The 27,526-nt window shown below is 49.3% G+C and overlaps 3 long non-coding RNA genes across 12 annotated transcripts in view; 2 read left to right on the forward strand and 1 right to left on the reverse strand.

Annotated features, from left to right (window-relative positions):
* On the forward strand, positions 1–16,876 carry LOC310881806. Of its 5 annotated transcripts, XR_014572618.1 has the most exons (7): positions 2,668–3,294; positions 3,755–5,920; positions 6,050–6,167; positions 6,255–6,585; positions 9,736–9,907; positions 12,451–12,540; positions 13,165–16,876. It is a non-coding gene; the product is annotated as an uncharacterized lncRNA (long non-coding RNA). The 5 variants fall into 5 exon arrangements; XR_014572617.1 differs by lacking the exons at positions 6,255–6,585; positions 9,736–9,907 and adding an exon at positions 1–2,640 and having other exon boundaries at positions 3,237–3,294; XR_014572620.1 differs by lacking the exon at positions 6,255–6,585 and having other exon boundaries at positions 2,670–3,294.
* Positions 16,877–19,077: 2,201 nt separating this feature from the next.
* Positions 19,078–20,586, reverse strand: LOC310881808. The gene is made up of 3 exons (XR_014572623.1): positions 20,358–20,586; positions 19,977–20,204; positions 19,078–19,883 (listed from the first exon to the last, which is right to left on the reverse strand). It is a non-coding gene; the product is annotated as an uncharacterized lncRNA (long non-coding RNA).
* A 25-nt stretch (positions 20,587–20,611) lies between these two features.
* LOC310881805 overlaps positions 20,612–27,526 on the forward strand; it is a 53,037-nt gene continuing 46,122 nt past the window's right edge. For 2 of the 6 annotated variants that reach the window (XR_014572613.1, XR_014572614.1), the window contains exon 1: positions 20,614–20,823. This is a non-coding gene — a long non-coding RNA (uncharacterized lncRNA). The other 4 variants (XR_014572611.1, XR_014572612.1, XR_014572615.1 and 1 more) reach the window with 4 other exon arrangements.

Genomic DNA, 27,526 nt, shown 5'->3' on the forward strand with positions numbered 1-27,526 from the left:
AATGGGCTCCCTACAGGCCTGAAATGATTGCCTGGGGAGCTCACTGGGCAGAAGGGCTGATGGCACAGCTTGCTGTCTCCCAGCATGGACTCAGGACGCTCTTTTCTGCCAGAAATGCCAGGATAAGAGAAGTGCACCGGGCTGGAAGTGGATGGAGCCTGGGCAGGGTGACAGAGGGACGTGGGTGAGGGGATGTTCTTTCTTCAGTGTGCGTCACCCACATCCAGTGCCGACCCCACGGGCTGTGACACCCTGGCTCACCACTGCAGTGAGCAGCCACACCTGCTAGAGGAAAAGCTGCCTGGGACAGCTACCATGGCAGACCAAGGGACACCAAGGGTGCAAGCACCTAGAGAACGGCAGGAGAAGAGTTGTGGCTGCTGCTGGCAGCCCTGCCTGTCTTCGTCAGTCTGAGACGCAAGTTTCCTGGGATAGACCAGATGCAGGCAAAGAGCATTGAGCTGGATGACAGTAAGATCCTTTCTGTTTCTGAGCTTGACACTGGTGGAGTGAAGCACTGGTTTGAGACTACTCCCATTTCCTCTTGGATGTAACTTTGTGAAAGTCCTACAGTGTTGGTAGGCCACAGACTGGAGGGGCCCTGGGCTGGGGTGTAGAAGGGGCGCAGGCTGGGCTGCTAAGACACTGAGCTCCTGTGTCTGTTCAACGTGGGAGGAAAGGAAGGCATGGCAAAACAGGGCTGATAGCCCAAGGTGAGAGGCTTTGTTAGAAAAAAAACATCTGGGATCAAAACACAAAGGCAGTGGGACACTGGGGTCAGTGAGGGGAATGCTAGTGCCAGGGCAGGCAGTGCACTTCTCACTTAGAAGAGTGTGTTGTGTGCTACTCTATTACATCAAAAATGACTGGTATAAATGTTAGTTAATTCTTAGCTGGTGTTACGCAAAGCTTCTGAGTGACAGAATCTTCATTAAGTATATTTCTTGAGTCCTCTAGCTGCTCTTGTGTAATAGCCACAGTGATTATTGCAGACAGAAAATTTAGGGTCCAGCCTTTGGATTAACCTGTGAAAATCAATTTATTATTCCTCGCTTAATCTCAGTTTTTGTATCATGTGTCAGCTACATTATTCAAAAAGGGGATGACAGCATAACCTTCAGTGGGTCACCTCTAGCATGAGAGGTAAACTGGCTCTTCCCAGCTGACAGGAGCCACCTCAGAGGGATGTCCTGCCCCTCACTGCCACAAACCCAGGTTGCTTTCTCGAGCTGCTTCCCCCTCAGATGTGGTGGCTGGCAGCATTGCTCCAGATGATGGGGTTTGGTCTGCCTCTCTGCAGACAACAAGATTCTGCTTTGGGAAGCAATCCTTGGATGCCACGTCCATTCCCCAACGACCAGGCACGAGGAAGCCTCTTCCACGGGTGTCTGAGCTCCGTGGCAGGCAGCAGTGTGCCTGTCTGGGCCCTTGAGAGGAGCCAGAAGGGCCAGGCTGGAGGACTGTGCAGGGGTTGTCTCACAGCAGTGCTACGGTGAGGAAAGGAGGGGTCAGGGTTTTTCAGATGAGTGTTTGCTAAATGCGAATGCATGTGTGAAATGCAGAGAAGTGAGTATCAAACCTGTCCCAGCCCTCTCAGCAGCGAGTGCTTGGAGCGTGTTTGTTTTGCTGTGGCTGTTTTACTTGCTAACTGTTGAGCTCTGATAATCCCAGGGGTAGCTGCTGTGGAGACAGTTTGCCCCTCTAACAAAGGGTGTTGGGGTTAATGGGAACCTCTTAGAGCTGCCAGGAAAGGAAATGTGTACTGAGGTTTGCTATTTTTGATCCTTTTCTTGCTTTGGTGATGGTCTGCTGGAGGAATATGCCTTGTGGCCTTTGCATGGGCTGTTCTCTTGCACTTTGTGCTTGGCTTTGGCTGTAAGATAATATAGCAAAAACAGGGCTAAGCCCAGCCCGTCTGCCTCATGCTGGGGTGCTGTTGCCTGGTCATTCATCAGGTTTTGGGGCTGGCATTGGGATCGCTTCTTCAGGAAGCTGATCACATGAAGGATGGGTTTGTGGTGTGAGGTGAAGGTGGCCTGAGAGGCTAGGTGGCCCTGGGCCCTGACAGCCCGACTAAACTTCCAGCCAGGCCAGCTGTTCCTGAGCGTGGCCCGAGCCCTCCCTGGTTACAGGGCCCAGCGAGGGCTCAGGAGAAAGTCTGCACCACGCTGCGGTGGCCATGTCAGCCTGCCCTCGTATGTCTGGAGCAGCGAGCTCGCCCTGCAAACTATTATTTATGTTTTCAAATACTGCTAACTCACAGATAATTAATGTCAGAAAGCCGCCGTGGTGCCGTTGCTAATAGCTCAGCAAAAGGAGACACATTGGTCAATTAGCAGCTATTTGATCTGACAGTACCAGTAAAGGGCAGATCAAGCTGCCAGCCCCCTTGGCTAATATCATGAGGATTAGAGATTTGTCAAGACTCCACACAGGGTGCTAGTGGGAACCATCAGAGGAGGGAAGGAACCCTGCAGGTCATTGCTGCTTGTTTTCGGGCTGGATTGGGCACTGACTGCCTGGCCTGGGTGCAGAGATGTGCATGCTGGCCTCCCAGCCACCACCCTGCTGTCCTGATGTGGGGATGTGGCAGAAGCGCTGAGAATCAGGCTGCAGTGACAGACTGCTCTTTCCTGGGAGGTAAGATGTGTTCCCCTGGAGAAGCCCCTGTTATGACTTCTGCAATATTGGGGAAGTATTATATTAGAAAGAGACCTCTGAGCAAAGGAGAAGCAATATCTGCATATGTAAAGGCCTCCAACTGTAGGCACAGCAATATGAGAGGATTTGTGTAGTTTAGCGCTAGTCTTTCTTCCCGGGGCTGATGCTGTAAAATGAGACACCACAATTCACTTGGAAACAAAAATACATGGAGGATGTGAGTAGATCTCTTGTATCCCATCCCCAGAGGGGTCTTCAGCTACCTGCATTGCAGCTTGTTGCTGCACTGCTGAGACTTAGCCCTTTTGCCTGCACGTCTGTTAGCTCGGGGTGCAGCAGGGCCGGGGGCGTTTCCTGGTTTCTTTTTAGCAGCTGTGCTGCTCTCCCTTGTTAGCTCTCAGGGCTCTCCTGGTAGCCAGGAAAGGGGTGAGAGCAGTAGGGAAGAATGCCTCGGGTGCCGGGAGAAACTATGAGCAGCAGCTTGCTATTAATGCCTTAAAGGCAGTCCTCTGTACTAGAGGATTGCTCCATGCTGCCTAGGAAGAGGTACTATTTGGAGTCATTGTTCTGTGCAGGACTTTGGTTCCCTGCTACTGTCTTCAGTCCAAGAGCAAAGGATGCCTGGGGAATCTGGTAAGGCGGCTGGTTGCCCCACAGAGGCAGCTCTGTCCTTTGGCAGCACTGTGCATTTCTGTGGCCGTGGTACTTTTTTTAACCATTGTCCGAGGGATGTTTGTGTCAGTAGCAGGGATTACTTTTGCTTTCCCATAGTAGGATACTCTGGTTACAGCTGGTCTTCAGGAAACTGATGCTTTAATATTCAGTCTTGTCAGTTGAGGGCTAAATTTTATTCCTAGAATAACATTTAATTAAGCATGCTGGCTTGCTGTCTGTGATGCACCAGTGATCTGCACAGATGCACTTACCTTCATTAGCTCTTTTAAAACCAGCTGGAACTGAAGTTAGAGTAAACTGTAAAATTTATGGGCTGCTCCCTCCCTTTTTTAATTAGCACCGTAAGTGTGTAACAAGGGGCCTCAGGCCAGGGGAAGGAGCCATTTACTTGTTTACCGGTACCTGCCTTCTTCTGCAGCCTTGTCCAGCAGCATCCCCCCTAGATGGAGCTCTGCAAAAACATTTGGAAGCAAGCAGGCAGGAGCCTCGTGTTGCCCCGCACCCACCCGTTCCGGCCATCCCAAAAGCCTCGGGTCCGCGCTGCGCTGCCCCGGGGGGGGCGGGCAGGGGCAGGAGCGGCTGCCGTGGGGACCCTGCAGCTGCTCAGCACCTGGGCTGCCTCCCTGGAGCCTGGGTGCTGCCCGACCTTCCCTCATCCCTGCTCTGTGCCCCGGGCTTGCAGGAAGAGCAGGTGGATGGATCAGTTTTGTTGTGTTTGGGGTCAGGTCCTCGACGCCGGCATCCCCCTCGTCCTCTCTGTGTGTCCTCCAGCACACCAGTTTCTTCCTGGTACGAAGGATTGCGCTAATGGGCTGATGGCATCAGGAGAAAAAATGGTAGTTGTTGTTGTCTGGTGCTGCCTTTGTGCCATGAGCATCTCTCCTGCTCTCACAGCTCTGCTAGCCCCTTGTCTTCCCCTGTGGATTCTGCACAGTTCCACTTACCCTGTACTGCCAGCTAATGGATTGCTGATCACTAAATAGATGGAAACCGAGCTCCAGAGCAGAATCTGGCATTTCTGGTTCCAGACCAGAGGGGACTGCTTTGCTTCTCCAAGCTGACCTCCTGCCAAAGACCTGCCACAATAGGAGGGGGAATAGGAAACAGCTGTCCAGGAAGGTCTGCATGAGAATGAGCTAGAAGGAAAAGTGCAGCTGGCTCTTCAAGTTCAGCCTAGATATTTAAAAGCCCAGCAGTTGTAAGAGGCAGTCAACTGAGCAGAGTGATGGGGATGTCCCTCCTGATGATTTTTCAGCCAGAAAATCTTAGACTTTAAGTAGCAAAAATGTGTAAATGACTGGAGGAAAGAAAAGTCTGTATCACTGCATGAAATGGTGATGAAGAAAGATGGACACTGAGCTTCAGCACGGCTGATAAGGCAGCGGAAGAATACAGGAGAGAAGCTGAGTAAAACAAGAGATACAGAGGCTCGGGGCTGAGGCAGCGTGTTTGTATTCTGTAGAGGAAATACATGTTGCATCAACACGACCATTACTGCTTGTGCAGATGGCTAGACATTACAAAAGGCCTGGGTAGTTTTCAGACAATTTGGCGTTAACGTATAGGAGAGCAGCTGGAGTCTGGAAGCAGGGAGTGGTGCTGTGGGAAGGGCTGGTGTACCTGAGATGCTTCCCAGAGAGTACAGTAGGAAAGGTCCTTGGTATTTATGCTTAGCTCGGAAGGAAAATAAATGAGTTGTTCCTCTCTCTTCTGGTACCTCTTTGGAGATTTCAGCTAACCGTGCTGGAGACTAGCAGTATGAATCTCTGACAGATAGAGCCGCATTAAGTTTCATTGTTATCATTTGCAGCACACGAGGACTGGCACAAGCAACTTCTTTCATGAGTATTGTGCTGCATCATGACCACATGAGGTGGCTGGCACATCTTTCCACCTAATGCTTGATTCTTGCCAGCACTATTACTCCTTTGCATTCACAAGCACTAAATTCACTCACAAATTTTATATATATATAAAATACATATTGTCATAAAATCAGCTAGCTAAGCATTCCCCAATGAAAATGAAATGCTGCTGCTCCTCAGAAGAAGTGTTTGTTCAGGATCATTTGTCTATTAAATATTTGGTGAAGTCTGCAGCTCTAGCATCATCCTCGGTGCTCAGCCCTTTCCAGTCCCTGGATGCAGCCTCCTTCCTGCACCTATGAAGACAAAGCATCCTGTACTCAGGTGTCTGCACCACCAGTTATTGATTGGTCTTTGCTGGGCAGTTTGAATTTGTGCTGGTGGATGTGTCTGGCTTCACAGGGGCAGAGTGATATGTCATTTCATCAAGTGGGAGTCTGCAGAGCTGGCCTGATGTGGGGCAGAGCAGCAGGGTTCTTGTTGTCCATTTGGATATGGACTACGAGTTTGCAAGGCAGGGGTCCCATCAGCAACCCTGTCATCTCAGCTGTAGTTCATCTTGTAATGATGCTACTCATAGAGAGCCTGGATCTCCTGTGCCTGAGCTGGGGGCTCCAGAGCATTTATAAACCCTAGAAAAATTGCTGTGAATTCTGCTGTCTTGACAGATAACCAGCAAGATGTTGGATCAGCTGCTGACCCCCACAGAAGTGGCAGAGGTAGGTACAGTGCTCAGAGACTCTCTGGAGGGCTGAAGTTAATGCTTTTGACTCAGATCGCAGGAGCAAAATGTTCTGTCTCAAAGCAGGGACTGAGGGCAAGAGAACTGTGTCTGGCCTCTTTAAAAGGCAGGTGCAGGAACACGGGTGTCACTTTAGATGCGCTGCTGCTGTTGCTGCTGTGCTCTCACATGATGTGGCTGTTCCTTCCTTGCCTTCCCTCACTGTAAGCTCCTGGCTCTGTGGGGTAAGTTTGGTCTCCTTACCCCGTGTACCCCTACTCTAACAGGGCACATGGCTTTGCTCATTATCCCTGTGCTTTTTCCATTGTGAGTGAGCAGAGCCTGTTCTTGGGGAAGCCCGAAGCTGTGGTTGTTGCCAAGTCCTCTAAGAGGTGTCTGTGTGCAGCTTTTTCTCCTGGACCTTACTGCTGTGGAGGCAATGGTGCCCTGTACTATTCCCCTCCTTCGTGCTGATATGTCTTCAGAGATAAAGTGCTTTGATTTCTGCCTAAACTTATAATGAGTTTTCATACACAGCTGGGATGGGATCACTCAGAGAAGAAATTTTGTTTGGCCAAGGTTCTGTAGCACCCTCATTTCTGATGCAGGACGGGGAAGTGGGATACTGCCAGCACAGGCCGTGGGCACGACCGGGAGCCCAGGGTATGCACTCCTGTCTATAAGCCCTGAGGTGTAGGTAACAATAACCAATTGCAGCAAATGCATCTGCCCTTTGGTGTGGCCAGCTGCAGGCTGTTCTGATGGTCCTCAGCACAGAGCTCTCTGTCTGTTAAATGGGAAAACATTCTTCTTCTGACCTTCATTAAACAGTATCATTTCTTTGGCATGGCACAATGCCAACAGCCTTCCCCATACGCACACTGCTCCTTCATTATTCTGTATTCAAGAAAGCAAATATAAACCTTGATGTTTGCTTTGGTTCCCATGGGATATGTGCAATGACAGCTGGAGGCTGGCAGGACCCTGGAGCACCAGCTGCCGGGCTCATAGCTCGCTGGGGAACATGCAAGTGTCTACTCTTGTTCCTCTGATTCACATTCTGTGGGGGTTGCTGGGCTTTGAAGGTCACTATGGCCTTCAGCCCTTGTCCTAGAGGTAGTAATGCTCCTCCTTTGGGGCTTGCTGCAGCAGTCAGGTCTGCTGTGTCCTGGGATGTCTGCTGGGCTTGGGCTGCAGGGGACCCAGCCTGGCTCTGCCTGAACCTGTACGGCATGTCCTGCTCTTGTCCTAGGAGGCATGGCAGTGGCTGACATGTTGCTCCCTGCACGCTCCTCACCCTGGCAGCACCCCATGTGCAGTGTGGTAGTGTCCTGACAGCTCTGTGCATGACGCTGCTCTTGCAAAGAGCATGGTGAACTGGGGCCCTGCCAGCAAGGAGGTTGCAGACCCAGCTTGCATGGATGTCTAGCTGTCTGAAGGTGCAACCCAAAGGGAAACCAGGAACCAAATGGGAGCTCGGGGGAGAGGTGGTTGCGTCATGGGAGTGCTTTGACAAAAGCTGCCGCTGCCTGAGCGAGCAGTGAACACTAGCACAGCCAGGAACCTGGGCTGGCTGCAAACAGGAGCTGGTACACAGACCAGATCCCTGTAACAGCTTTCCCAGCACTCCCTCGTGGACAGTGCTGATTTTGATAGGCATATAACGCAGTTTCAGGCTTATTATATTCCTAGAAAGAATGACGCTTTGAAAGATCCCCCCGAACTGAATCCAAACTGCGGAACAATCAACTCTTGTCAGCTTTAATGCTACTCACTGGTCCGTGGCAGGGACAAAGGGGACAGAGTGTGCAGGTTCAGCTCTTGGCCTTTTTGGGGCACCATGGCTGCTGTGCCAGCAGGTAGAAGAATGTTATAGCTGAGCCTGGAACATTTTGCAGAGGCATTTCTCTTGGCAGGTTTATGATATTTTCTGCCTCAGCTGGGAAGCCAGCAACACTGAATAAATCTCCAGGCCAACAAAAGCCCAGAATGTTTTCACAATTGCCAGGATTTTATTAATTTACAAGTACATTATTGAATTTCTTCTTCTTAACAACAGCTTTCACTTAGACGAGAACTGCTTGAATATGTTTGGTTGTGCATGGTAGGCAAAGCTAGTAGAACTCTGCGGGGAAGTCACCTGCAAAATATTTCATAGAATCATTAAGGCTGGAAAAGACCTCGAAGATCATCTGGTCTGACTGTCCCCCTGCCACCAATATCACCCACTAAACCATGTCCCTAAGCACCACGTCCAACCTTTCCATAAACACCCCCAGGGACGGTGACTCCACCACCACCCTGGGCAACCTGTCCCAATGCCTGACCGCTCTTTCTGAGAAGAAATGTCTCCTCATTTCCAAGAAGAGGCCGACCCCCAGCTCCCCACACCTTCCTTTCAGGTAGTTGCAGAGAGCCATGAGGTCTCCCCTGAGAATCTTCTTCCCCAGACTGAACACCCCCAGCTCCCTCAGCCGCTCCTCACAGCACTTGTGTCCCAGGCCCTTCACCAGCTTCGTAGCCCTTCTCTGGACATGCTCCAGGGCCTTGATGTCTTTCTTGTAGTGAGGGGCCCAAAATTTGTGCCATTAATGCATTAATATTTACAGTTTATTGAAAGTGTAAATATGATGAGGCTGGTTTGGTGATTTTGTTTGCCAGGTCTTGGAGAACGTTGCAAAAGGGGACTGACTGCCTCTCTGTGCAGGCAGTGTGAAGTCAGCCCTGGAATACGGAGCTGGCTCATGGGCACCCAGCTCACTTTCTGTAAGGCTGTCCTGGACAGTCTGTGAGTTACACCAACACTTAGCACACAGAGATGTTCCTTAATCCCATTCTCTTTCAGTTCTTGGTGTTTTTGGCTACCAGAGAAGTTAATTTGGCATCTTTGCTTTTTCCACTTCAATAGTACCACTTGCTTTAAATACATGCTGCCAATTCCATTGAAGGGAACCCATTGTGCCCAGAAACTGAGCAAACTGATACAGTACTACAACATTCTCCATGATTTCTGGGGTGAAGCGCTACTATTTTTAACCTTGTTTTGGGATCTGTTAACCAATTCTGTAACAAGAACTAAAGCTACTGAGACCAATGCAAAAGAGCAGTGTGGCAGATGGTGTGTGTGGGCTGACTGTCAGGATTAGAGCCCCCTACCCTTGCATGTGCACCTCTGCCTGAAGGAAGGGTGAAAAGCCAGAAGATGAGCATTCCTCTTGGAGGTGGGCAGCACATAAAGCAATGCTTACCATAACCTGTGATGACAGCGTCTAATTCAGAGAGACAGCAGAAACTTCATAGCTCATGTTCCCAAACTCATCTTTGATGTGTTGTTGACTCACCCACAGTGGGCAGCACTGCAGTTTTGCTCCTATGATCCAAGTGCCTGTACCCATGGGCTTTAACAGATTTCCTTTCTATTGCCCACTTAGTCAAGCTGCTCCCCAGATGCATATACCATCTCAGCTGCAGCTTCTTCTGCTGTGCATCTGCAGGAGATCAAGGGACAGTAGAGGTAGCTCAGCAACTTTTTCTGCAGAAGTGATGGGGCAGATGCAAATTTTAGGCTGCTTTCTATCTGTCAGCAGTTCATGTCCTAGACAAATCCTCTCTGTTAGATCTCATCTTCTGCGATGAGCCTGCTATGTTAGTGCCTTCACAGAATGCCTCACTCTGCTTGCAGTGTCCTCTCCATGCTGCAGCCAAGGGCAGTGGACCATCCTGCCATGATGTGTGCTCAAGAGTACATGTCCCACCCCCTGAGGTGGATCTCTGTGGAACTGCTTGTTAATCCTAAGCATTGTTTTCTGCTAGTGGCTGGTGCTGGGATGTGCAGGTGAACTGGCTGGGACTGGCCCTTGGTGCCAAGCATCTGAGCAGCAGTGACCGGGCAGCAAGGAGCAGCTGATGGGACCTGCTGCTGCCCAGCCCCATCCAGCCCCGGTGCATCTCTCCGCACAGAAGCCCCTTCCCACAGGGCAGCCAGGTGACAATCTTTGATTGGGGCTGGGCTAGGACTCAGGAGGGATTTGGTACTTCCGTTAATGTTGCTGTTCTGATTAGGGAAAGGTTTACCTTACCGGGATGTGAGGCTCTGGCCTGGCAGTGGAGCATGGCCGTGAGGTTTCCCATGGCCAGTTCCTCCCTTTGGAATCTCCCAAAACTGGTGGGCTTGTGTAGCAGGCAACCCCTCCCGTCCAGCTAACAATCAGCAGGAAATATCTTCAAGTGATTAAAAAATGTAAATAGGTTAATTATTGCCAAAAAGAGAAAAGAAGAATTAAAATGGCTTCTGTGGGTACATTTAAAATACAATCAATAATTTATGAGACAATTTTCATTCAACAACGAGGAATTAGGAGACTCCGAACCTTCCCAACATTTTATCTGCAAGGGAAAATGTTTAAATTATTTATTTTCTTTCATGTGGCTCATGCCATGGGGCGCACCCTCACTGGCCAGCCCATTGTGCTTGGGCACGTTTCTGCAGCGGCTCCCCATGCCCTGACCGTGGGGTGCAGGGATGGGGGCTGGCAGAGGCATGGGTGCTGCTGCCGGTGTGGGTGCAGGGCAAGGAGCATGCTGCTGGGCAGGGTCCTTGCGAGCTGCTGCACTCCCCACCCTCACGTTGCCCTGGCTGGGGCTGCTGGGGCAGGCGGGTGCTTCTTCCAGGGTGCTGCATGGCTTTGGGATGCCAGTGCCAACAGAGCTGCAGCAGCCCAGCCCTGGGCCATATTAACCCTTAGTGAATAGGGCAAAGCTGGAAATGAAAAGGAGTCAGTGGAGCACATTGTCCACACCATGAAAAAAAAAAAAAAACAACAAAAACAAACAAAAAAAACCCTGCGTACCATCAATAACAGAAGGGGCATATGAGCTGCTGTATAGAATCCTTCATCGTCTGAGAAAATATGCCCGGTTTTACAGAAGAAAAACAAACATAGTGAACTGAACATAAATGGCATTATTAGCAGAAAGGGAGTCCCTAATTAACCAGATATAGTCCATTACTGTAGCCTTCAATTCATTAAATTACATAATTACATAAAAATACTGGTAATGTGCTATTTGGTATATCTGGTATTGTCTTCCTAATAATTAGCTCTATAATTGTCAGTTTGACAGGGTAATTAAAAATGTTTAAAGATGTTGTGTCAGCCTTTTCTCCTTTGCTGAGCTCAGTCAGATCTCTCTGGAAGATGATTTTCTACCTGACTTGACCACGGTTTTGTTTTTGATTTATAATAATACGTTACGGGAATGACCAGACTCATGTATTACTTTGATGTTCCTGCTAGGCTGATTTTTAAAAGTAGGAGAAAAATGAATCCTGATGTCATTTTCATTTACTTTTAGGAAATCTGTGGCCCCATCCCCCAGCTCATGATATCTGTGATGTGATTTTCCTCTGAGCAGTTGTATGGAGGGAGCGTTGTGAAATCTGACATTTATAGCCCTAAATCTCAGTTCTGTTTGCTGTGTAAAACCTTTCATCCTACATGCATTTTTTATGAATGGACTGAAAAACACAAGAAATAAAACATGTAGCTCCAATTGTCGCTGCATGTGGACCAGGGCTGCTCAGCCAGTACGGAGCAGGGCAGTTCCAGGGTGCACGATGCCTCGATTTCCAGGGGCACTCGTGCAGTGATACTTCTCATGATGACGAATACCGGTGTGCTGGCGATAAAATGCTTCCAGAAGCACAAGAACAGCAGGTCTGCATGCCACCGGAGGGATGTGCGGGGCCCGATGCCCTGGGCATGACGGTGGGAAGCAGGATGGGAGCATGGACATACTGGGGAGCCTGGGGTCAGCCCGCTCAAACCTGGAGCAGCAGGACATAGCCTGGGACTGTGTGTGCCTGAGCCCTGTGCTGGGAACGTGCTGTAAGGAGGTGGTTTCTGGAGCCATTCTTCTCAGTTCTGTTGTTTTAGGGAGAGCAGTAATTGTAACTGTGCATGGTCAAAGCTCTGACTGATTTCCCTTTTCAACAAAATAAAACCAAATATTCATTACTGAGAAGTGATAAATAAATCTTTCCTCGCACCCAGGAATTTTGCCAGCTGGGTTTTGGCTGGATGGGAGACTGTTTGTGAATGCTTTCAAGGATTTTTGAAAATATTCTGCTTTGAATCATTAAACAAACAAAGTGATCCGGTCTTCTGGAATAAACAGTAATCACACGGAAGTGAAGTCTGAACTTCTTTATTGGCAATACAATTTTCAGCACTTCTCTCTCTCTTATTTTTATTTTTGCATTTGTTTATGCTTACTTTTATTTTTATTTTTGTTCCTGGAGTATGTTTCTTACACCACATCTTTTCTGTTACAGCAGGCTCTGTGAAGATCACACTTAACAAAGTACTTAAAGCATGTTGCTTAGTCTCCTCCCCACAGTCCTTCCCCTCTTAGCCAGAAGCGTGTCTCTGAGTCCAGATGGCCCAGTTCCACCGCTCTCTAGCCATTAGTTTGTATTCAGTATTCATAATTGCTTCACTAACTGAGAAACTTTACAATCTGTTGCAGGCCATTATATGCAAAACCATGCCCAAATAATTGATCCCCTGCCATCCAAATTGCAGAAGTGCTTGAGCATTTTGTAATCTTACAGAAAAGGTTTGTATTCTGAGTGTTTTGAATGTATATTAAAATAAACTTGACAATGGGATACCAAGGCATAATTTTGCAGCAGCTTTGTCATTAAGTGCTCACACACCCATACCTGTGCAGTGGGGTAGTGTCCTGCTGGGAGTGTCATTTCTCTCTAACGCAATGTCTGGAGCTGAACTGATGCAATTTACTCCTGCGATATTCCACATTTGTCAGCCCCATCTCACCGCCACTGCAGCATGCTCACCCATTCTCAATGGAGCCAGCAGAACACCTAATGCTCCTGCTGGAGACACAGGGTACCTGCAGCCTCCCTGTGGGGCAGCTTCCCAAATGGAGCCCATGTGCTCAAAATGCTCAGGGCGGGGCGTTTCCACCCACTCCCTTGCACCCCAAAGGGGAAGTCATTGCTGGCAGGCCCTGCGGTGCTGCAGCTGCTGGCCTCAGGAAGGAGAGGAGGCTGCAGTGCTGCTGAGGGCTGTTGCTGGACACCATGCCGTGGCCACCCAATGCCTGCTCTGGCTGTGCTTGGGGAGCCGGGTGGAGAGGTGATGTGCACTGGGAGGGGGGCACAGGGGGGACAGGGCTCAGGTCACGAGGTTTCAGATTATGCTGTTTTCTTTATTCTAGGGGCTTCCTCACCTAGGAGACAAAGAGGTCCTGAACACCCGCTGCAGCTGCAGCTGAGCACCTCTCCTGAAGTGTGGCAGATCTACCTGTCCTCAACTCACAATGCAACAAGACAGGGACTTTGTGGCCCTTTCCTATGACCATAGCCACCATCAAAGATTCCTTACAACAAGAAGTGAAATATTTTCTTTTGTGCTATTCAGTGTTGCCTAGATTGCTGCCTCTGGCTGAGTGGTCTCAGCACCTTTCAGCTGTTAAAATTGCAGCAGTTGTGTGCACTGGGAGAAAAGCCCTGGTGGACACTGAAGCTGGCCACTCATGCAGGGTGGTTGGTGTGGGAACGGTGTCAGCACACCTTGCCCTTGCAGTTCTGATGCACTGATGCCTGTTTTCAAAACACCTTGTTTTTAATGTGATTCATGCTGAATGAATCCCTAGGACATGAAGGCAGGAAATGTGACATAAAGCTTTATAAAGGTTTCCAAACAGAGAACCAGCAAGGTCTCCTGTAGGATGATAGATCTCTCCTTAAGTCATAGGAGGAAAGGCTCCTACAAAGAGTAATAAATTCATACATTCCACTAGTCACCAGGGTTATTTCCCACAAAAGAATTTATTACATGGCATACATTTCCCTGCTCACAATAATGAGATCTGGGTTCTAACATGTGACATTTATGACTAGAATTATGAAAAAAAAAAAAAAAGAAAAAAGAAAAGACATACAATCTTTGAGAAAAATATGTGGGGCAAATCTCCAGTTTGTATATATGGTATAGTCGCTCCCCTGAACAGCAGGGGCTGGGCTGGGTTTTAACCAGGGAGTCAGAAATATTTTTGCTAATGCTATTCTAGAAAAATGAACCGCAGTGGGAGCACCCATCCTGGGCACCCTCCAGTTCTGCTGGAGGCACTGCCCCTGGCCCAAGGTGGCATGGGGGGCACAGCCCAGTCCTGGCATGGTGGCCCTGGCAGGGGTGGCCATGGGAGCCCTCCTGATGGTGCTGGACCCTCCCAAGCTGTGGAGCTGGTGCTTCTCAGTGCAGCTGCTCACTGCTGAGCACTCTGCTCACCTGCCAGGCCGTGCAGCCAGCAGCAGAGGTAGCCCCAAGGAGCTCGCAGTGGAAATTCTGGCATGGCAGAGCAGTGCGCTTTGGGAAAGGTGGCAGGAGATGGGGAGGGAGAGGCAAGGATGACTACCTTTTAGCTGTAACCCCCACAGCTCCTGCATAGCATCCAGGATGCCACAGAACATCAACCCACTAGGAAATCCCAGGAAGATTGCATGGAAGGACCAAACCCTACCTTCTCTTCCCAACATATGCTCCTTTCTCCACCGTCAGGAGGCCAGACAGCTTGCAGGAGCCATGGCCTGCTGCTCTAAGACAACCTGCTCCCTGTAGGAGGTTTCCTGGGCTCAGCTGTGCCGCCTGTCTACATGCAGGTGGGATGTGGAAATACCCAGTCCCCAGTGCTGTATGCCTTCTGGGCTGCTCTCAGACGTAGGGCTAGGATCATCCCCTCACAGCGATGCGGACACCAACAAGATCTATTTGAGAGTGGAGGCAGTTGCCTGCTTTCTCCAGCCCTTCGTTTTGATCCCCAGAAACATGGAATCCCAGAGCCCCTGCAGAAACAGGACAGGAAGGCATGGCAGATCCCTGGCTTCTTCCAGGCCAACAGGATGGCTGACCTGGTCAGGAGGGCTTTAAACCTCCAGTGTGCTGAAACCATGGCCCATGAACCTCTGACACTGTGGCAAAAGCCCATTGTGCTTTGCACTCCAGAGCTCCCCCTGCATCTCCCTGACATCACATGGCAAGGACACTTGGAGCTGCTCTGCTGACTAATGGGGTAGTTTGGATGTTACAGCCTAAAATTAAAGAGCTCATTAATTACTATGCTGAAAGCCAGGCTCTCTTTGAGCATGTTCTTTATCATGATTAATGAGGCAGCACAATCTCGTTCCCCCTTTATGTAATCTGTCCTGCCAAAGTGGAATCCACAGTCCTGCCTCCCCCATGCCCTCTCCTCCCTGCTTGGCAGTAAAGGCACGAACAGAGGTTCGGGGCTGAGTATTGCCCCAAACCCCGTGCTTCTCACACCTCCAGAGTTCGAGGTGCTCATTGCTTCTGCCAATACATTTTCTGAAAGGCATTTGCTTCCTGCAGTCTGCCTGGGCGGAGGGACAGGCAGCGATCTGGGCTCTAACAGCCCTGCAGTGTTGCTGGAGCTTCCAGACAGAGCTCAGATGCACTCTGGCTCCTGTGCTTGGCTGGGCTGGAGCAGGTCTCAGCCTGCTAGTGCTGACCCATTTCCTTGGCTCTGCCTCATGTATAACTCATGTGTAGCTCATTTCCCCATGGGAATTGGTACTTGCTACCAGGGCATATGTACACAGTCACCTGTGCAGGAGAAATGTACCCACCTCACATCTCCTGGTGACTCTCCTATGCCCAGCAGAGACAGTTCTGGCATGGCTTGGGAGCATGGGGTATAACTGCAACCTGCCGTGGATCTGGAATTCCCCTCCTGCTGTCATGTTGCCTGTTCCCGAGATTTCACATTTTTGCTGAAAAGGAGGTGGCAGGAAGATGGGCATGCCTGTCTGCAGGATGGTCACTTACTACCTGGGAGTTTCCAGTTAGATTTGTCAGCAGAAAGAAAGCAAGGCATTACTGCACAGCAGGGCTTGTTATGCAGCTTAAACCTTGGATACTGTTTTTTCAATAAAATAGATGAAAACAATATCGGTGTCAGCAGCGTGCACAGCGCAGTGCAGCTGCAGGAGCCCAGGCTGGATTATGCAGATGTGTGTTGGAGAAACCAGCCTACCTTTGTGTTCTGTAATAAAACTTTACACTTGCTCAGTGTGTTTTAATTAACTCTCCCTGCCCCTCCTGCCTGTGGGAGGCATCCAATCCCTCTGCATGGTGCTGGCAGGCTCCTGGCTTTTTGCAGCCTGCAGCAGCTGCATCAACTGCTTTCAGAACTGAGTGAAAAACATCTGCCTTGGCCAGTCTTTGCCATTCACCCTGTGCCTAGGATGATGCCTGGACAGCTGCTGGGCTGCCTCCACAGCAAGTGGTCCTGACAGCAGCAGGGTATGAAGAGAGCATCCCTGTCTGGGGAACAGGGTGCGGGAGCTGCCCTTTGTGAACATGATGCCCAGCACTGTGTGAGAAAGGTTATGCAGGGAAAACCCAGTTTGTGAGAGAAGCTCAGCTTAAACGGTCTCCTGAAACAAAGGTTGAGAGGAGACATGGTAGCTCTCTAGAGGAATACGTGCCAGTGGCAGAGGTACTGTTTCATTGCATCTGAAGAACAATTCTGAAACTGTCCAATATGAGCAGGAGGAAAACTCCAGGACCAGCACTCTGCTAGATACACATAATCCTTGCAATAGCAGCACTAGGTCATGCCCATGTCCTCCTTCCAACCCAAGCTATTGAGCTAAAATTGTAAACCTAGGATATGCATTTTGACAATGATTTCTGTTGCAGCAACGGTGAGTGGCCCAGACCCCTCCTTCAGTTCCAGGGATGAATTCAGCCTGGGTCTGTGTGTCACGGAGAACCTTTCTCCAAATACAACCAGCTTTCATTCCATCTTCTGCTTTCCTGAGTGTAAAAGCTGTAACTCCAAGGCTGCACATGCTTCCCCTCTATTGTGCACCTGAGAATGTATGACTAGGGTGTGCAGAGCTGTCCACTTGGTGAAAAGTCATTGGGTCATTGTTCGTAGCCCACAGAGAGAAGGAAATTCTAAATGCAGATGACAGAAGCCCCATCTCATTAGGCAGTTGGAGCTGCTAGCTAATGAGAGGCCTTGTGGGGGCAGCAGTCCACGGAGGCTGTGGGGTATCGGCCATGAAACCTCTGTTCTGAGGGACATCATCTTACCATGCCTCTTCCCTGGTGAGGGATTTTGAGGGTGTCTATGATCTCTAGCCTTGATGGAGTGGCAGAAAACTAACACGGTGCAAAAAAAACAGGTTCTGCACGTGCTCAGTTACACCCACAGAAAGTGCTGTCCCTGGCTGAAACAGCCAGATGCCGACTCAGGCTGCCCCATGTGCATCAGAGCCACGTGTGGATCCCCAGCACGGCTCTGGCACGAGGCGAGTCACCAGCTGGCCTGGGGGACAGATTCTGCAAATGCACAGCCTGTGATGCACTGCAGTGTGCTGCTGTGGGACAGGAGAGTTTGGGCTGGAGCTGAACCCTTCCCTGATGAATGCTGACTGGGAGATGGTCACTGGGTGACGCCAAGCACACAAAGCAGGTTCCTGTGCTCTGCAGGGCATGGCGTTTGGTGTGCATGCTCTGCCTGCTTGTACAGCTGAGCATGAGCAACAGAGAACACCTAGACCCCCTTCTGCTCAAATGAAGGATGCAGCTGTCTGTATTGGGGCTGGGAAAGGGAAACAAGGCTAGCTGAATTCAAGGTTACCCTGATGTGTGTTACAGTCTGCTCTCTTCACTGTGTGCAAAAGGTCTGACCCTTCTTGATATGGTGTGTGCATGCAGTGAGGTCCTTCTGAGCAATTCCATGGGACACTGGACATCGCCTGCATACATAATTGTCAAATGTGCCCTCTGTATTAATCTCTTAAGCTTATGTACCTTGATACACATACCTCGGTAATGTCAGGAAAGAACTACGAATTATACAGTAAAGTTGTTTGCAGGATAAAAGTGTCAAATCATACAGGATTTATAAAATGCAGTGATGGAATCTGGTGTGATGAAGCCTCTCCAAGAGCACTTTTGAGTAGTAGAGGTAATACCTCCCAGGGGAGCACCACATGCTCCACTTGCGTTTCAGAAGGGATATGTGCTTGGGTGTTAATCCTCTGATGAGAAGGCTGTCAATAATTGATACTTCATGTATAGCTTTTGTACAAAGCTAAAGGTCTTCTTGGAAGCCTTGAGATTAGCAGAATGATTGAATAATTGATAGTACGTGTTTTATATGATTTTGAAAAATTCAGTGTATGTTTTCTGGGGAGGAGTCCAATTAAGATTGCAATTCAGCCAGCCCACCTCCCTCCTTGCTTCTCCACCTCCTGAATCTGGAAGGTGGGCAGGTACAGTGGGAACATACACATCATTTGCATTGCAAGAAAGAGTGAACTTAATGACAACACTTCATTTGCATTTTTACTGAGCAGAATGGAAGTAGAGAGAAATGAGGTAAATGTCCCCTCCAAAGCCTAAGGACATCTTTACTTTCATGTGTCTTCCAGGAAACCTAAGCTATAGGGCAACCTGTTTTCCTATGCCTGGGGAGGGGGTTGCCTGGGGAGGGGTCCCCTTACACATTGCCAGGGCTGTGTGATTCGCTACGCCCTGGACCAGGCTGTGTGCAGCCAGTGCCTTGAGGATGGGATCACCAGCTGAACCAGGGTGTACCCCTATGGCAGCGTTTCTGCCCCCACTTCAAAGAGAGAGGCCTGCTTCTGCTGGCACTGGCACCAGCCTCGGCGGCACTGTGCATGCTGGAGGGAGCCCAGAGATCAGCTGGCAGCAACCAAAGTGTCCCATACTGACAATGCACTTGGCCGTTCCTTCTTTGTGTGCTTCTGATTCCAGTATCAATTGCTTGATCTGTTAGCTCAACAAACAAGTCAAGTGTGATTTGCTCTTCACTCTTGCCTTGTGGCATGCATGGTCCCTCTGTGAGTGCAGGTGTCGGAGACGGCACTGCACAGGATGGGTGGGTCAGAGGGCAAGGGCTGCCTGTGCCCACACAGCCCCTTTGCAGGGGGCCAGAACTGGCTGCTGCAGCCCAGGACAGTGCCACCAGGGCAGGGGAAGGTGGGCAGCCCTGAGGTGACCAGGGCCAGAGCCCATGGGGCACCAGCACCTGCAGCTTGGCCTGGAGGGTGGTACTGGGAGCCAGCAACCTGCCTGCCACCACATGCAGCCTTGTGTGCTGCGGAGCTGTGCAGCTGCAGAGCCTTTTGGAGAGGGGGAAGCCCTGAGCACTGTTACTATAGTTACTGCAGGACTAAGGGTAACAGTCAGAGATTTTTAAAAATTGATTGTTCTAGCAACAGCTCATCCTTGTTTGGCAACATCAGGCACATGATGTCAGCTTGCTGAGCTGGGGCCTCTGAAAATCCCTCGTCCAAGAAGTGTCTGGTGTACAGGAAGAGCGTAGCTCCTTACAGATGTGTGCAAGAGCTGTGAGCTGCACTGTGTGGAGCGGATACTGGAGAGTGCTCTTAAGGCTGGGCTGGTGGGTGTGCTTTGCTGTGTGTGCTGCAGCTCTGAGGATGGTGCAGACACGGTTGCTGTTGCTGGCTGGTGCATGAGGAAAAGGCTTTTTTTTTGATCTGGCTATTAGTGGGTCACCAGTATTGAGTCTGCAAGGGTGCTCTGCGGGCTCCCATGGCTTTGCAAGGCAGGTGCCTCAAAGCTTTTACAAGCCACAGGGCCCGTCCTGCCCGCCACGCTGCCTGCCTGGGGATGCCGGAGCGGTGTCTCACGGGAGCCGGCCTACAGCTGCGAGGAGCGGCTGATCCTGGCCGGGAGGCAAAGGAGCACAGCTCGGTGCCCGTGGCGAGTGGGGAGCTGGGCTGCGGTGCTGTGTGCGCCGCCTGGCTGGCAGAGACTTCCACCAGAACGCTCCTGTTGCTGCAGCAGCCGCAAGTAATTTAGCAACACAGGGGATGCTGAGGAGCGCTTCAGAACTGTTTCTAGAGCAGGAAAAGCCTGGCCAAAAGAACAACAAATACCGGATTTGTTTTGTGTAGAGAAAATGGCTGCTACAGTGTCAGGACATTGTGTAAAAAGTGTTTTCATTACTTGTAAATTAGCCCAAGGGCTTGTCCTCCTCCTGTACTTCCTGCGGAGCTCCAGGGTGGTTTTATTCACAACACTGAGCACTGTTGCTAGGAGTCAAAGAAAAGCATGGATATTTGTGATTTTCCTTTTCCAGACACCAAAACAGAAAGTTGGCCACGTAGGCTGCATTCTGTGTAGATTCCACCTGGAAACAAACGGTTTTCACTGGGCAGTTTCAGAGCTTTGGGCCTGGAATGAAAAAAGAAATATTTTTTCAGCTTCCCTTTCTCTCTGTGGCTGTCCACCCATCCTATACAGAGGGGATTGTTCCCAAGTGAAAGCAAAGCAGCATCAAAAAAAAAAGGGGGGGGGGACATCAGGATGAAGAGAGCTCTGAGTAACCTCAGGAGGTAATGTGCCACAGACAAGCTTTGTCAGAAGTGCAGGGGAGAAAGTGGAGGTGTCCTTTGCTCCCTAGCAAACCCTGCCAGCGCTGAAGCATGGGCAGCACATGTCCGCATGGAGCAAGCACCTCTCCTGAGCTTGGGTCAGCCTCAGAGCAGCTCTCAGGCTTCACCTGCCTTGTGCCTGTCCTTCAGGCTTCATATGGGGGGGGGGGGGGGGGTGTCCTAATTACCAACCTCATTGCTATTGCTCCCACTCCCCCATCCCTCCTCATCAGGGTAATCAACTGCCCATTGCCTTTAGATTTGTGCTCCCTCCCCACCCTCTCTCTCTCCTGAGGAAGAGAAGAGATAAAAGGGAGGGCAGGGGAGCTTCAGCAGTACTGCTGGTCTGCAGGCGCACGTGGAGGGTGCAGAGCCTGGGCCCAGTACGGTGACGGACCAGCCACTGCTTGTGTCAGACAGTGAGTTGCACAGAGCCCTGGAGAAGAGAAACATTTTGATCATTTGCATTTCATGTGTGAGGAGGTTAATTATGATGATGGCAAAGACAGTCGTTGGCATGATAATTTGATTAGAAGGGAATTTCAGTTCTCAGAGATCTAGCTGGGGGCAATGTCTCTGAAGCAGCAGGGCTGCAGCAGTCTATGGAGGGAGGACTGGGGAGAGCTTTGGTATGATTTCATGCACCAATTGGAGTATCTTCATCTGAGTTGCTGCCTGTGCTTACAAGTCCCTGACTGTAAGTGGGGTTGATAAGATCTTGAGGCATTTGTGTCTGTGCAGCGAGGAATTAGGAAAGGTACATTAACAAAGTTATTTAATTTCTATGCACTTGTGCCAAGAGCATGGGTGATAAACAAGAAGATTCAGAACTGCTCATTTCTGAGAGCCAGTCTGAACTATTTTTTATTGCTGAGGCTTGCTGGGAAGGTTAAACAATTGGAAAGTTAACATTGGAAAAACTATAAACAGAAAAGTGACAGGTTATATGTCTCTGTGAAAGACTAGAGAGGCAAATGTGGTGGAGAGTTGGTCTGCATTAAAGTGGCATTTCTGCTGCTGGTAACTCAGAAGAAAGCGATCTGAGGTACATAGATATGGATGTCCTGGTATGCAAAGCAGGATGTGGGGTGGTAGTGGGTGTTTGCTGTGAAAAACAGATTGTACAATAGGAGGATCACCTCTGTGCAGATGTACAGAATGAGGAAGGAAAGATCAGGTTTGCATTTGATGGATGTCCTATACTGCCATAATTAAAATGGCCTTTTAATTTCCAAAAACCATGGAGGATGATTTCCTGACTCAGGAGTTGTGACCAGCACAGGAATACTGCGTTAGCCCTCATTTTGACAAAGGGGGACTGGTCGCAGAACTAAACCTTTGTGGTAGCTTATATACAAGGGATTGTGACTTAGCTATGTCTGTTATGTGTGACCGTAATAAAATCCCATTCAGTAATATGGACATACACTTGGTGCTTTAATATGGCTAGCTTCACAGTGTTGCAAATAATTCAGGTGTACAATTTGGGAACAAGGATTTCAGGAGGAAGATGTAAATGAGTGAAAGAAAACAGCTGAGAATAATGAATGTAAATGAGAAGCCATGTCTTATGGGATGTTGATAAATGTCTTATGGGATGTTGATAAAGGGCAGAGAAAACCTCCCTGGGAAGTGGTGACCCTGCAAAGGAGGAAGGCGTACTCTCAACCAGGCTGGAAGGGCCAAGTCCTTTTGTGGATGCAGTATTAAAAACAGGCAGATGTCAGGTTCTCATATCAGTGTGGCTGGAGCAATGTGTCCAGTTCTGCTGTCTATGCGAAGGTGGAAGCTGGAATGTAAGAGGAAACAATAGGAAGAACTGCAAGATAATTACAGGAATTAAATTTTGCCATAAGGTGAGAGCCTGAAGGAGGGAGATTTTTTTTCCTATCAAAGTTGGGCTGAGAAAGCTACTTACTACTCCTAGAAGTACTTATGTAGGGAATCAAACCCTGATAGCAGACTGCTTTGTTGCCTGGCAGACAAAAGTCTAACTACATGCAGCTGAAGACAGACAAGTACATATTAGAAATAAACTACACAGTGGAAACTGAGTGTAATTAAGCACTGAAGTAATGCACCTAGGATTTCTTCATTAGAAATGCTGTAGAGAAGATCAAATGTCTTCTTTCTAAAAAGATTTGTGGTTGTTCAAACTGGTTTTAATCTCAGGCAGTCTGACGGCCTGTGGTTGGCATGAGGTCAGCCTGGGTGACCATCAGGTCCTTCCTTGCCTTATTATATGCAAATGTATATGCAGATAGGTTAAAAATGGTCATCAAAAATCAGACTGGCAAGGCCGGAGCACAGGGAATGCTCCAGATAAGCAGCCGGAGTAGAGCTGTTTCAGAATGAGATGGCTGGGGGACTGCAGCAGAGAGCAGCTCTGGTCCTGGTGGTGGTCTTAGAGGGGCGTTCGTGTCCTGGGGAGAGGCAGGAGCAGCAAAAGAATGCCAGGTATGAGGGTCTTTAAGCAGTGCAGGGGGGGAGTGAGGGGCTGTGCCTGTGGATCCTCCCCGGGGTGGTGCGGTGCTGCTTCTGTGACTGATGCTGTGTGGGGGGGCCACCTCTCCTGGCTGCTTGCTGGCAAGGCTGCTCTGCTGCAGCAAAAATGCATGCCTTGGAGAGCTCCTCTCTGAGAAGTCTCTAACTTTGCTTCAGACAGCATCCCTTGTTGATGTTATTTTTCCTCTGGCAACTCTTCGGGGAGGGTGGGGTGGGGAGTGAGGAGCATTAGAAATGCTGACACTGAGATATTCACTGAGCCCCAGACCTGTGCAGGTGAATCAAGGTTTCATTTACCTTTGAATGCCCATCAGGAATTTCCCCATCTGTTTCCATGGTTGACTACTGGTGCATTTCACTTTGTATTTAAGTATTCTTATCTGTATTTGTCATGTCTATGACAGTCTCCCCCAGTTTTTAGTAGCTGTCATTTTAAGTTATGGCTGCCTAGAATGGATTATATAGTCTTATTTGCATGGAAGAAATATTTGAGTACATCAACATGTCTTGAATGCATAAGATTTAAACCACATGAGTATGCCCATTTAATGTATGGGAATAAGGAGGAATGAAAACAGCGTTATTGCCACACTGCTCTTTGAGTAACTTTCAGCAGAGTTGAGCCTCAGGGACTTCTGAACTTGAGGTTCCAGCATGTGCTCATGCTGCCTGCTGCATCTCCCCTTCCCCAGGACTGTTGCAGCTCCAAGCTTCTCTTGGCTGCTTTGGCGGCTTCCAAGCAGATGGAAAATGCAGTGGCTTCCTCTAACATAGAAGGAAGCAGACCCCCAGGTTCACAATGTGAGGCTGTCTGGAGCAGGGGCTCTTGCCAACAGCTGTGCTTTGTCAGTGGTTTTTCACTATCCTGTGTTGTGCCTGGCTTCTCAAAAGCCCTGCAGGCTTTTACTCTGTTCTGACAGTGTCTCAATGCATCAGTAAGACCAAGAAGGGCAACAACTGTTTAAGCATTGATCTTACTCTCTGGAAGGCAGCACTTTCCTGCTCTTGTGACCCTCTGTGATCACATGCACTAAATAAATTGCACCCATGGCCTTGTCTTCTGGGTTAGAATGTGTCTTGATCCAGGACTGCCCAGTCTCAGTACTATGAAGCAAGTTCTCTAAAGCAACCTGTGGAGAGCTGGGTTTGGTTCTCAGAGGGTGTCTGCACAGCTGCTGCTTCCCAGGGACCAGTCCAGCACCTTCCCCTTGTTTCTACCAGCAGCAGTTGCTGACACTCTTTTGATGGTCGTCTTACACATCTTTGCCAATACTTGCATATTCTGCCTCTTACTAGTGTTTGTCCACACTTACCTTGGTTGGCAAAAACCTTTGAGACGGAGGCATGGTATGAGACTGTGGCATTGTTCTCTGAATCTGTTCTTTCTCTATATGCTTCTGCTTTGCCAGGTGTGAGGCTTAACGGGGCAGTTAAACAGATTTGCTACTAGTTAGAACCTTGCGTAGTTTTTTGTATGCTTTTCTTCCTCTGTACATAAATGCACAGGCATCTGAGTCAATCAGTGCTGTCCTTCTGTTCCAGCTGCTGCACAGCTTGCTTTATTACTAAACAGAAACTTCCTCTCCTTTTGTCTCTCATATGCAGCTCTTCATCCTGCAGCAGTTCATGGGCTTGTCAGTTCTGGAAATATTTGGAGTCTTCTCCGCTCCTAGATGCTTTCTGGCTGCTCCTCACTCTCTCTGCACAGGTTTCTAAGTGGTTACACCTGTGATACGTTAAACTTTTGAACCCTACAAGTGCAGTCGCTTTTTAAAGGGTTGATTTATCTTCGAAGTGCTAGGGGACAGAGTGGTTGGTCCTTTCTGACTGCTTCTGTCTGTAACATATCAGTTAATTTGCTGACCTGCAGTACCATCATGCCCAGATGTTGTGGCCATGGTCTTGTGCATAGTGTATGACTGAGACATGGAGCATGACCACAGCCTGCACCCCGGAAAACTGACAGGAGAACATTATTCCTCCACTTGAGCTGCTGACCTTTAGCATGGGCCTGTCTAGAGACCTCTGATAGATCAGCAAGGATCACTTTACATTGACAAATACTCAATATGGTGCCTTGTGTAAAGGGCTTTTCTCCAAACTAAATAACTTCCAGATTCTCCTGCTTTATAATTCCCTGCATTCCGTTCTCTTTTTGTTCGACTTGTATTGTTCAAGCTCTGATTCAATTCTACTATTATGCAAATCAGGTGGCTGGATATTCTTGTCCACTGATTCATGGCTGGTACCATAATGCCCTCTGACATGTAAAATGCTCCTCTGTGTGAGCCAAGATCTTGCTAACCTCCCATGCAATGCCTGCAGATCAGAATATGAACAGAGGCACTGAGTGACACTTGCAGCTATTCCTTCAACACCATGATAGCTCCTGTGGTGGCATTTAAGGTGTTCTTAGTATCAATATTATTCCTACCCACATAGACAACTTCTTAGAGCTGACAAATTGCAACGTGTTCACAGCTCTCTGCCTTCTCCTGGAGCTAAGGCTGGAGATCAGATTTGGAGAGCTTTGACTCCATCCAGAAAGCCCACAAGTATGGAGGAGGCACACAGGTGCAGGGCTGTCCGTGACAGTGCTTGCTCTGTGGCTGCTGGGGTGCCCTGCAGAGGGCTTTCCTTCAAGTCTGCTTTGAGGCCAGTCCCCTCCCCTCTCCCTGGAGAGGAGCTATTATGTCCCATGCTGAGCGGCACCTCCCCAAGCACTGGAAATGCTCCAAAACATGAACAAGCCACCCGAAAACTTGGCATGGGGGTCTGTGGGTGCTGTGAACTGAGGAGTGGAGCCGTAAGTGGCAGCGAAGTGTGTGAAGGTGCCTGCAATCCAACTGTGCAGGCTGCCTGGCAGTGCCAGGGCCCTTGTATGTTCAGAGTCAGGTGGCACAGCTAGTCAGTGCTGCCTTCTGTGCCAGGATGCTCAGCAAGTACCTTAGCCTGGGGGGGAAGTGGTGGTGAGGGGCCCCCTCTGCTGTGCGGTGTGGAGGGGATGGGTGAGCCAGCAGCAGCCTGAAGCTTCTGCTTCACTTCCTTGGCTAGCTATGAAGCACGCAGAGCTCTGTTTCTTTGCGAGTAGGTGGCCCTTGGAGAGTCCCAGCCTGGTGGATTGGAGGAAGAAGGGTGCCTGGTGCTGTAGGGAAGGTTGCATTCCTCCCGCCCACAGAGTTCTGCCCTTTGCTGGGCTATGGCTGGGGACTCAGCAGAGCACAGGTTCTGTGGGCAGGAGCATCTTGCTGGGAGCGGATGGGGAGCAGAAACTGGGCTGCATTGCTGGGCAGATGGTACACAGGGCTGTCTGCTCGTAGGCGCTTCTGAGAGGCTGGGGATGATCCTTCAGAAAGGCTTCTCTTCCCTATGGGGCTGGTTTTGTATGTCACCCTGCTGCTCACCTGAGCAGAGGAGCTTATGAAGTGGTGGGTTCCTTCTGCGAGCTGTAAAGAGTGATGTTTGGAGGATTTTGCATTTGTGTTGTCATTAGGACTTACATGGGGGGAAAATGTGTGACTATAACTGGGAGGTGAAAGCTAACAGCTTGTCTCAGCTATTATTATACATGCCAGAAGCAGTAATGATTAAAGGGACTGCACTGTGAGGTAAAGAGATGCCATCCTGGAACCAGATGACTGGGTGATACAATTAAGATAAAGAAATCGCATATTGTTGGAAATAGGGAAGCAGAAGTGATGAAATGTGTGATTGGGAAGTGTGGGAACAAGATGAAATTAAAGAAAAATTGCAATAAGGAGCAGAAAATGAGCAGGACTTGGAACAAGAGATGCAGTTCTTGAGAAGATAAGAAGAGCAGAAATAAATTGAGAGCAAACATCCTTGGCATAGAAGGGGAGACATACAAAAAAATCTTTCCAAACTCTATTAAAAATGAGTTGCTGTGCTAAAGTGAGAGCATTACAATCTAAAAGAAATGACAATATTAAACCATCAGTCTCTACAGTCATGTGCTCAAGGAAGGACAGGGCAGATGCTCACAAGTTTGAGCTATGCTGGTGTGAGTTTTTTTTTGCAGAAACCGAAACCTGTGTAATTACTGTGTCTTGGAAATGGAGCACTTAGGATTTGTAAACTGGGACAATGTAGTAACTTACCCTCCAGTAAGGGTTCCATGACCACAAATAAAGCAAAGACAAATGCTTCCCAGGCATAGTTGTTCCCAAACAAAAGCTTTCTCTGGAAACGAGCAAGGAGCTGGTGGCACCCAAAAGGTGATCAAGACCACAAATGCCTGGGTGGCACAGCTGGGTAGCATTTGGGCATCAAGATGTGTGTGATGGGGATACCAGTGATATGAGAAAAAGCATCAGGGCAGTGTTCTAGGAGGCATTGCTAGGCTTTACTGGAGAAGTTAATGGCTGCTGATGGAGCAATGCTAGGTGTGTATGCCTATGAGTTTGTGCTGTTACAGCTCTGCAAAAGCTGGAGGGAGACCTGACCTGTCTCTGCAGAAAAATGTGCAATTAGAGTTGCTGCTTTTGACTAAGATACGTGATGGTGAGTGGTGTAGCTGCTGGAAAGATAGAGACTGAAAACCCCAATGAGTGTGATGGTGTCGGAGACAGCAGGCAGCTGGGGTGAAGTGCTGGTCCC

Source organism: Anser anser (assembly GCF_964211835.1).
Source record: "Anser anser genome assembly, chromosome: 15".
Classification (NCBI taxonomy): domain Eukaryota; kingdom Metazoa; phylum Chordata; class Aves; order Anseriformes; family Anatidae; genus Anser; species Anser anser.